Here is an 11,140-nt window from a genome sequence, read left to right as displayed (position 1 = left end):
TCACCAAATAGTGTCTGTGCACCAAAGAGGCCCTTTCCAGTTGGAATTCTCCTAAATTTCATCTCCCAATTTCAGAAAGCTTTTGTAAATACCACGCACCACATTCAGCCATCAGTTAAATGTACATAATTCGATCATATGAGTCAACCTCATTTAGTGTATAAATACAAGTACCCAATAGCCACCTAAAAGATAGAGAGAGAAGAAACTAATTGACAACTTCATAAATGCAAAGATATCAGGAGGCTAAAGTAAAACAAAGAATATTCTAAATGAAATTTTTTCGTTTTTAAATAATGTGATTTAAAATATTCTTTCACACTTTGTAAGTCCAAATTACACTTCTTATGATGGCAATATATTCCTTTTTTTAAACACTTACTAGCATCTAGTGATTTTTAGACTCTTTAGAGAGAGAAGTGATACATTCATGGTTCTTATCCTCCAGGGTCATAGCTTTATCAAGAAAAAAACATGCATAATTAATGATGTCACAACGTGATGAGTGCATTGTAAAGATATGAATAAAGAGTTCTGAGAACACAGAGATAAGAGCAATTAATGAATTTCTTAGGAGGGAGGCCTTATGAGTTTGGCCTTGAAAGATGAGTCAGGTGAAATTACCTGGAGGAGAAGGAAGGGAGAAACCCTTCCAGATGGAAGGTGGAGCGTGAACTAAGTCCTGGAGCACACAGAAGTTGGGGGAAGGCCACCAAGGCCGGGGAATAAAAGGCAAGGCCAAATCATCGAAGTTTTTCTGTACTGTGCCAGGGACATTGAATTTTGTTCATTTCACCAGGAGAGCTACTTACTGGATTTAAGAAAGGACAGGCCATGAATGGAATCATCTATAAAAAATTATTATGGACTTTTCCTGTCTAGAAAGGACAGAGAGGCCAGGCACTGGATTTTTCCTGGGTGACGATGTAATTTTTCTGGGGAGTGGTAATACCAAGTAAGATTTGTACAGCCCTGCATAGTTACTTCATAAGATGCTTTATGTGTTTCCATCCCATCAAAACTTGATCATGAAACTATTAAACAAGGATCATTATTGTTTCTGTTTAACAGATGAAAAAACTGAAAATCAAATTGTCAGCTTGTATCCCAAGGCCACACAGATAATAAAGCCCTGTTTTGTGTGTCTGCAATATAGATAGCACCCATTTTCAAACATGGGTTTTGAGCCACCTGAAAATAGAACAAAGCATGCTTTATACAGGCCAGAATATCTCATTGGTTATCAGTAAGGACAGGTCAGATCAGAGGGTGTTAGATCTGTTAGCTAGATGGCCTTACTATTACTATTACACACAACTGAATGTGTGATCTCACCCAGTTCCACGCAGGTCTGGACCCGGCAGCAGGCCTGGAAATCACTGAGAGCGGGTTGCCTGGGGAGGATGCCTGAAAGCACCATTGGGACACACGTAGGCTTGAAGCCCAAGAGGGAGAAGTACAACACAGAGGTGGACCTATCCATTCCTCACCAATGTACCTGTGTGATTGTCACTCCAGATTCCCCAAGAGCACAAAGGAATATAAAATACCCAGCAGTGTCACAACAGTGGCATTCCCTGTGCCTGACCAATAGCAAGACGCATGGGGATGAGCCTCTTCCCCAGTGTAACAGGCTTTGAACCCAGGTGGTTACTCTGGATCTGATGATGTTTTCAGTATCCTTCATTGATATTCATAGTAATTCTGGGTCATTGATTCCCATTCTCATCTGCCCTCCCTCACAAACAAGTATTTGAGATAAAAAGCAAGCCCCAGGCTTCTGGCTAGAGGACAGTTGAGTTTGGAAAGAGAGTGGCCAGTTCTTCAGCAGCTGCAGACTTACGAGTGAAGACCCCTGGGACGCTGCTTCAGTGTCGGCGTTGGGCTAGACCTGCTGGGTGGAGAACAAGGCACCGCGGTCTTGCTGCAAATCAGAAGGCTGGCATCACTCAGAAAGCTCAGTGGGATCCAAGACAGAGGGCAACTTGCTGGGCTTTTTATAGAGGGAGATTCTGACGATTTTACTTTGAAAGACACACAGCTTTCCATCCTGGCTGGTGTAGCTCAGTGGATTGAGTACTGGCCTGTGAACCGAAGGGTTGCAGTTCTAGTCCCAGTCTAAGGCATATTGCTGGGTTGTGGGACAGGTCCCCAGTGTGGGGGGGGGTACATTAATGTTTTTCTCCCTCTCTTGCTCCCTCCCTCCCCCTCTCTCTAAAAATTAATAAATAAAATCTAAAAAAATAAAATACAATTCTTAAAAACACACACACACAGCTTTCTAACATCAGTGACTTTAAAATTTAAAACCTGGTGTTATGCTTCTATGTGGACTTCACATTTTGATGGACCCGGAGGGTCAAATTACAGCATCAGTGATATCTCCATTCCATCACCTGGGGAGCGAATCAAATGAACTACCTTTCTTCCTAAAGAACTGTGCCTCTGTGCATATTTCATGCTGCCTTTGCCTAGAAAATGTTCTTCTTTTTTAGCTTAGCCGCACAATGAACTTGGTGAAGTGTGCACAATGAAAGAGGTTACTAATTTGAGCTGCTTTTTAACTAAGAATATTTTATACTACTGCATCTCCATAGTCTTTAACACACTGACATTATGTAAATTAAATATGTTAATATGCAACTCTATGCAGTCTTTTCCCATTTAAACTTTTTCCCCCTTTTGTCACCAGAGAGAAGAAAGAAAAAGAAAAAGAAGATGTAAGAAAAGATTCTTGCCAAAAATAATAGCTATGTTCAGTGTTTTTCCTGGTTTCTTATTGTTTAAAATGTGTTTTTCCTGCCAAGGTCGCCTTAAAGTGTATTAGTGCCACATGCTAATGGACTAATTAAAATATGAACAAATAAAAAATAATTTCCTATAAACTTTTTTTCACCTTTGCTGGTGAACTTGGAGTTAGTTTGTATGAACTTGAAGTAGTCAAGGTGATGTTTTTTCACTTTGTTGCCTTCTTGCTAGGGAAAGTTCAACTCACACCCTGTCTTCAGTAGGTGCCCAGAACTGGTTAGTGTTCCAACAAGTTAAAACAAAAATGTTACCCAGGATCAAGAAGAGTATGTTGGGACCTCAGATGTGTGACCTTATTCTTAGTGTCTGTTAACCTCTCTGGACCATAGTTTTCTTTTCCATAAAATGGGTGTGAATTTACTTTACGTCAAAGGGGAATTACATAAAGACGAGGTGATGGCTTTGACAGGGTTTCTTTTCATCTGTCTATCCCGGGCGTACAAAGATTCCATCTGATTCATCTTTTATCCTAATCCTTTAAGCCGGGTCTGGAGCATAGTAGAACCTCAGAAAATGTTTTGAAGATTATGGAGCAAGTTGGATTGTGGACACCTGTGGCGGCTGGTCTGAAATGCCGCTGGGAGGAGTTTGACCAAAGTATCACCTTCCTGGTGTTGTGGGTAAATAAGGGAAAGCAAACAGTAACCAAAATGTGAGGTAAAACTTTGGATTCATGAGAGATATTCCAGTGAGCTAAATGGTGCTAATTGAATTTCCTAACTATTGGGTATTTCGTGAGTACCCAAGCACACACTATAGGCTGCACTTAGAAGTTATGCTTAACATGTCCTTACAAACTGGACAGGTGATGCAGCAACTCAAATGCAGTGAATCATTGTGAAGGAAGAGACTCCGCATTATCAGTCACCTGCGGTACCTGCCGCTGCGATAGACCCTTTCTCAGAGCATCGTAACCTGTGTTACTATCCGTGAAGGATAAGGAACAGTGTTGCCACTTAACGGATGAGGAAAAAGAAAGGGACAGTATTTAGCACTCAATCTGTGTACGAAGATTTTACTTATGAGCTGTGCTGGATATGACTTGCCTGAATAAAGCAGTGTCGTTACCGAGGACAGAGAGGCTGATGCAGTCATGGATGCAGGCACCTCAGTTAGGTGTTGATCTGAAGAAGCCAGAGGAGAGTGCACTGAGCGCTGTGCATCAGGACTTCCCCGCAGGAAGAGAGGTGCATCCCTGGGACCTGGGGGTTGCATGCCATGCAGTTTCACAGCTCAGAAAGTCTTGGGCAAACATGGAGTGAGTGGATTCTCCCGACTGTGGCCTAGTGACGAAAGATATTTTTTTTCTTCATCTCTAACACCTCTAAATATCTTTTAGAAAGATGGGGATGACCGATTTTTTTAAAAGATTTTGTTTATTTATTTTTAGAGAGGGAAGGGAGGGCAATAGATAGAAAGAGAAACATCAATGTGCGGTTGCTGGGGGTCATGGCCTGCAACCCAGGCAGGTACCCTGACTGGGAATCGGACCTGGGACACTTTGGTTCGCAGCCCGAGCTCAATCCACTGAGCTAGTCCAGCCAGGGCTGGGATGACCGATTTTATTCTACAATATCTGACCTTGCTCACATGTGGTGTCATTTGGAAAGTGAGTTGGGTGTCACAGAATTGTGGCTGCCTAATTTCGTGAGAAGTAAAAACTCCTCTTCCAGGAACTCACACTCTTTCATGGTGCTTGGTGCGTGGGATCTTTTCTCATCTAGGAGAGGGATTTATGGCACAGCTGTAAGATTAAAACAAATGTCTTTTTTTCTCCAGCTTCCAGGCTATGTTTATGGGTTCCTGGAATAGTATGTAAGTCTTCCTGAGAAAGGGACAGGAAATCAAAGAGTGTCAACTCTTGGGTGCAGAAATCAAATTTGGAAGCCTCAGACTCAGGACAGCTCTCGGTATCAAAGTATAAATACCCCTCCTTCTCATAACAGGTTTCACATTGTGTTAAGCCTTTTTCATGGCACGTATACCCAAAATTCACTTGTTTATACTCACCAGATATTTGAGTGACTACTCATTCAGTCACCATGTGTCATAATGGTGATGTATTAATATATAAAACAGTGTTGTTCATGCTTTCAAGGAGCTTGTAAGCTGTAGAAAAGATAGGCAATGATCAAAGGAAGAAAGAATCCTTGCTACAGTTACCACTGTGATACATTAGATGGAGTAATTAAAGGAGTATTAGTGGCCCTGGCTGGGGAGCTCAGTTTGAGCATCGCCCTGCTACACCAAGGTTGCAGGTTTGATTCCCAGTCAGGGCACATTAAAGAATCAACCAATGAATACATAAATCTTTGGATCAAGTCAAGGCTTCTCTCTGTCTCTTTCTGTCTGTCTGTCTCTCTTTCTCTCCCTGCATGTGTCTCTCTGCCTCTCTCTAAAATCAATCAATAAAATTTTTTTAAAAAGGTTTAGTGGCAGAATAACAGAGCGTGCCCTGCTTATATATGGGATAATATTTAGAACACTAAGTTGGGAACATGAATCACATTTCTAACCAGGGGAGAGGAGGAGTTTCCAGGCAGAGAGAACATAGCCTAAGGGGGGAACTCCACACCCTCAGGGGGGAGGAAGCCTCCTTTGCATGGACACTTGTTGAGTGTTCGGGCCTTGGGCCACGGCCCTCTCCTCTTCCCTCGGCATCCTCCTGGGCTGTCTCTTTGCTCTGCATCAGTCCGCTATTGACACCTACACCTCTGTCCCTGCCCTTGACCTCTCCCAGGAGACTTGAAGTCCAGTGCGTTCGAGGAGCACCTCTCACAGGTTCCCCAAGTGATCACGACCACAATTAAATGCCTCGTTTTTTTCTTCAGTCCTCCACCTTGCCCTGTAATCTCTGGCCCCCTTTTCTACATCATTCTCATGTCTAATTAAAAGCCACGTCCCTGTGTTCATCCTTTGATTTTTTCCTCCTGCGTATTTTCCGCCTCCCTACCCGACTGCTCTCTTCCTCTTAGTCTTCTCTCCGTGTCTGCTGCTTCCGCTCTCCTTCAGCTTCTGTCATCTCGTTCTTGGTCTGTTACGCTAGCTTCTTGCTGGTGTTCCTCTATACAACACCAGAATGACTTTTATACATCCTGACTCTATACGTCACATCCCTACTTACACCACTAGTGATTACTCATTACTGCATGAGAGTTTAACAATTTGCTGATGTAGAAAACCCTTATCTAGAGGACCAGAATATTTTTCTTGACCTTTTCCCTAAATCTTCTCTATTCTACAATTTATTATTGTATTATATTGTTTGTTCTATTTATTTTATAGTAAATATGTTCTAGCCATTAAGTAAAAATGAATGTGCTAACACCACTGGACCTTTGCATGTGATGTGTGTTAGGCTTAGAAGGCTTATCATACTTCTCATTATACTTTGGTCCCCTTTCCATGTATTAGATGGAGTACTTACAGGCTACATTCTCATAGTAGTTAATACATTGAACTCTACTTATAGCTGGGGTTTTTTTTTTCCCTCATGGCCATGACTGTTTTGAGTCCAGGAATTTCCCTTTCATTATTACTTTATTATGACTTCTAACCACCCAAACACATAGCAGAATATTTGGTCCAGAATGAATTCTGGAATGAATGGGTGCCTGAATTGTCAGTGAACAAATGTGTCTTTTAGGGCCACTTCCTTTCATGATTCTGATTAAAATAAATGACACAGATGTCTCCACAAGAGACACATTACAGGCCCACTCACACACCGGTTCATCATTAGGTAGAACTAGTTAAGTTGAGAAGAATGTGCCTCACACCAACAAGCACGTGTCTTTATGCTTGAGGGCAGTTTCTTTCCAGGGTGATGAGAGCAGGGACAGACACTCTCTGCCTTTGTGTCAGACTTTGTTGGTTCCTCAGCAGGCTGTTGCAGCAACAGGGCTACCACCAGAGAGTTCTGGAGGGCTGCAGAAGGAGAGGAGGTTTTGACCTCCAACGGACTTAACCATATCCTTCAGCCAGCATCATTCAAAGGTGCATTACATTTATATTGAAACCATACACACAATTTACACTTATTTTTAATCTACCACACTCTGACTTCTGTGTGTTTTCTAGAAGAAAGCATGTTCTTACTAGTCCCTGTTGGGCAATACTAGTTCCAGCGTGGTTAGAGGGAGGGGGGAAAGAAAAAGCAAAATGAAGAGAAAAATTCACATATTAGACTCTCGAGAGAGGTGGCTGGCAATCAGCGGTGATACCTACCAGGGGGTATTTGGTGCAGTTAAGGCACTCTTACTTATCACAAGGGGGGTGCCACTGGCATCTAGTGGGTAGAGGCCAAAGATGCTGCTAAACATCATAGGAGGTACAGGATGACCCCCCTAAACAAAGAATAAGCCTGCTCAAAATGTCAATAGTGGCAAGGTTAAGCAATTCTTCTCCGCAGTCAGAGGCGTTAATTGATTCCGTGACCTTCAAAGAGCCCCTTATAATCGCAAGAACTCATTTAACTCACCTGGGAAAGAAAGCAGTTGGACTAGATGGCCGTTGAAATTTCTCCGATGGCTGCTCTTATTATATAAGACCTGATCCTAATATGGGATAGCAACATGAATGCGATATGAAACAGAAAGCAACAACTAGTGTAAGAATACACAGCAAAGGAAGGTGAGCATCTGTGTTTACCTGAGTCATTTGCATCAAAATGTGTAGTTGCTATAAAACAGATAATGTAGGAATTTTTTTTTGCAAACATAATCTCTGAGATTTTCACATGAGGAGAAAGACGGCAACAGAACTGAAGGGATACCAAACAGAAGGCACAGTCCTGTAGAGCTCCCTTCTCCCTCTGCAGATGCACGATTGCCGAAGTCTCAGTGCAAGGCCATTTCATGTGAGGCTGCCACAGTGGTGTGTGCCCCTGATAACGATGGATGCGGGCTCCTGGGGATGGTTTGTGGAGTGATTGAAAGGAGGTATTTGTGTGGACAATTTACTTTCCTTTCAGTCTCCAATTTTAGTACCATGCCCCCGTTCATCCTCCCGACAGTGTAATAGCTGTGACCCCAATTCACAGCTAGACTCTCCCAGTACTGACAGAAGTGCATCTTGGAATAAATGGCCTTGCATTGCTAGGTCAAAAAGGGCAGTGTGGGAAAGAGATAAGGGAGAGAGGACAGGGAGAAACACCTGCAGACAGTCCTTCAATTCTTCTAACCCTACAAGTGTGAAGAAATGGACGTTCTGTTCTGGTTATGTATTCTGGTAGAACAAGCTATGCAAACCATTAGTTTATTATAAATGGATCTCAAGATGTGGTGGGCAGGGTCACATCAGGGACCACTTGTCTCTGTGGCATGATGGTCTGGGGTCTTGTGGAAGCTGGAATGACTGGAGCATCTGGTGGAGTCTTTCCCTCTCTCAGCCTCCTTCTCTCCCCTTATCTCCCTCCCCCATACCTCTGTTCCACGTGGTTTACTTGGGCTTTCTTACAACACGGAAGCCTCAGGGGAGAGACCAACTTCTCACCTAGTGCCCCGAGGCTCCAAGAGAACAAGACGGAAGCTGCCTGTCGTCAGATCCGGGCATGGAGCTGGTACCACATCACCCCTGCTGTGCTGTGTGTTTATCCCCGCAGTCACAGGGGGTGAGATCTACCCCCTCGGTCAACGGGAGAAGCGTCAAAATCTGCATGTCCATTTTTAAAACATTGAATTGGCCATGTGACATTGATTAATAAGATTATATAGCTTTTGAGTGTACTTCTATGATACAGGATGTGCATATTGCATTGTGTACCCACCACCCAAAGTCAAATCATCTTTTGTTACCATTTATTTGACCCTCGTTAGCCTTTCCTATGCCCTCATCCCCCTTCCCTCTGGTAACCAGCATACTGTTGTCTGTATCTATTTGTTTTTGATTCGTTTTTCGCTTTCAGTTTTATAGACCACATCTGAGTGAAGTCATATGGTTCTGGACTTCGTTGGACTCATTTCACTTAGTATCATATTCTCAAGACCCACCCACGTTGTTGCAAATGGCTACATTTCATTTTTTATGGCCAAGTAGTATTCCATTCTATCTGTATGCCACATCTTTTTTCCCATCATCTGCCATACCTTAACTTCAACTTGATCCTCTTGTAAAAATGCCAAAAGTATATTCTAAACGTTCTGTTGGAAATCAGTATTTCACAGGGTTGGATAAGGGGTGAGAAATAAGTGAAGGAAAACATAAAAAAAAAGAACAGTTGAGAAATAAAAGTAAACCATATGAGACCTAACTTTATTGGAATCATTTATTTTTAATTTATTTTAAAATTAACATTTATGATTTGGGTTTTCTAGCTGAATTTGTTGGGCCCTTATTTCTGCTCCTACAATAGCATTTGTGTAAAAATTATTATTGCGGTTTTTGTCTTACTCTCCTTTTAAATGATCTAGAAACTATACCTCACTCAAAATTTTTACTCAGCCAGTTACCAATAACCCTAAGAAGTTATATTAATCACTCAGAGTTTCACTGCCCTCACCTATAAAATGGGGATAAGATCAGTATTGACCTCATTGGATTGTTGTATGGATGACATACAATAAGTTTTGTAAAATGACCACTGTTGGACACATAGCAGGAATCCCATGGATATATGCTGAATTTATTTGCAGCTTCTCAAATTAAGTGTCATATTGGCAATATCCAAGTGTTTTGGGGGGAGGAGGGTGATTAAATACATGTAAATGAAATAAACCTTTTGGTGGCTTGAATGCATTAACAGGGGAAAATATCTTATTCATCTCTTTTTATTCTATATTTTACCTTCTTGGTAGTTGGTATCATCTGTCCCCTTGGTGTAAATGATCATTTTTATGTGTGTCTATAAAATTTCTCTCTCTGGTGCAGACAACATTTTAAACTCCAGACTGACCATGTCCAGGTCTCAATTCATGTTAGGAGGATTTTTTTAACCTTTAACTTGGTCATGCAATTCAAGGAATAGAGCAATAAATAGAGCAGGAAATAAAAACTTCAGTAACTTCATCAGCAAAAACAAAAAGAGATTTTTGGCATCTGCACTGTCAGATGTATTTCTCTTCATGTGTAGCCAAAGAAGGAAAGCTAGGTGGTTAAAGATTCACAGGAATGGAATGGGTTTATTTGGCAAAAAGAAGAGAACATTTAATATTATATATGATTTGAAGATCAATTACTATACACCTTGTGAAAGTGACTGGTGCACAGAAAATGTTTTCTGTCTTCTATAAAATTACCCATCGTACTATATTTCACATTGAATTTCTGCACATGCACTATGATTCTGCATTTTCATTAGTTAAATAATGACTTAATTTACAGAAAAATATTTTTTTTCAGTGTATGTGCTGTGTATTCTTCACTAAAAATATATATGTAAATATATATTGTAAAATATAAAAATAAATGTATAAAAATATAGTATATTTTATATACTATATATAAAGTATATATATAGTATATATATATAAAGTATATATAGTATTTATACTTTACGTATATAGTATATACGCTAAGTATATAGTATATATGCTTTATATATATATAAAGCGTACTTTCTTCTTTTAGGAGAGTGTGAAGGAAAGGAGGCAGGGACAATGATAAAGTCATATAGTGAGTGAACTCGTGGGTTCAGGTGCAAGCCTTAAGGGCAGAATGGAACAAGGTGCTGAATCATTAATACAATGATGATATATATTAGTATGTTTGTTGCTAACCTATCATCGTTGAACCTTAGGGTAACTAGGCAGCAAAACACTCAAGGGAAAAGGCTATGGAAACAGAATTTGGGGGATCCAGCGCTAGCTATGACAGTTATGACATTAGGCAAATTATAGCATCTAAGTCTCACTTCAGGCATCTGCAAACACATATGTTGTGAGAATTAAATGCCATAATACATACACACAAAAAACATGGTAGAGGGCCAGGCATACTGACTTCTCAGGTGCCGGTCAAAATTAAAAGGGGAAAGAGAGGGAAATGTGAAGGGGAAGGGATGTTCAATGAATGCCTTTCACACTGCCGGGAAATAGGAACTTGCACATGCTCAGTGATGGCTGTTATTGCGAGATTTCTAGCACAGAGTGCCACGGTCAGGATCTAGATTTAGGGAAAAATCAGAACAAATGAAATTCCTCCCCAGGCAGAACTTGTCCATAGGTTACACGGGCCTGAATGCGGACACTCCAGTTGACTTTGGTTGGTGTCATTGGGTGCCTGCCAGAGCTTTTCCTTTTCGTTCTATAAAAATTTTCACAGCTGTGAGTTTTCAAGTTGTATTTTGCATTTGAGAGACTGAAAAAGGCCTCCCAGACTTCATCATCCTCCAGGA

This window comes from Phyllostomus discolor, chromosome 12, assembly GCF_004126475.2.
Source record: "Phyllostomus discolor isolate MPI-MPIP mPhyDis1 chromosome 12, mPhyDis1.pri.v3, whole genome shotgun sequence".
Lineage (NCBI taxonomy): Eukaryota > Metazoa > Chordata > Mammalia > Chiroptera > Phyllostomidae > Phyllostomus > Phyllostomus discolor.
The sequence above is the reverse complement of the archived record's forward strand: the minus strand, read 5'-3'. Positions refer to the sequence as shown.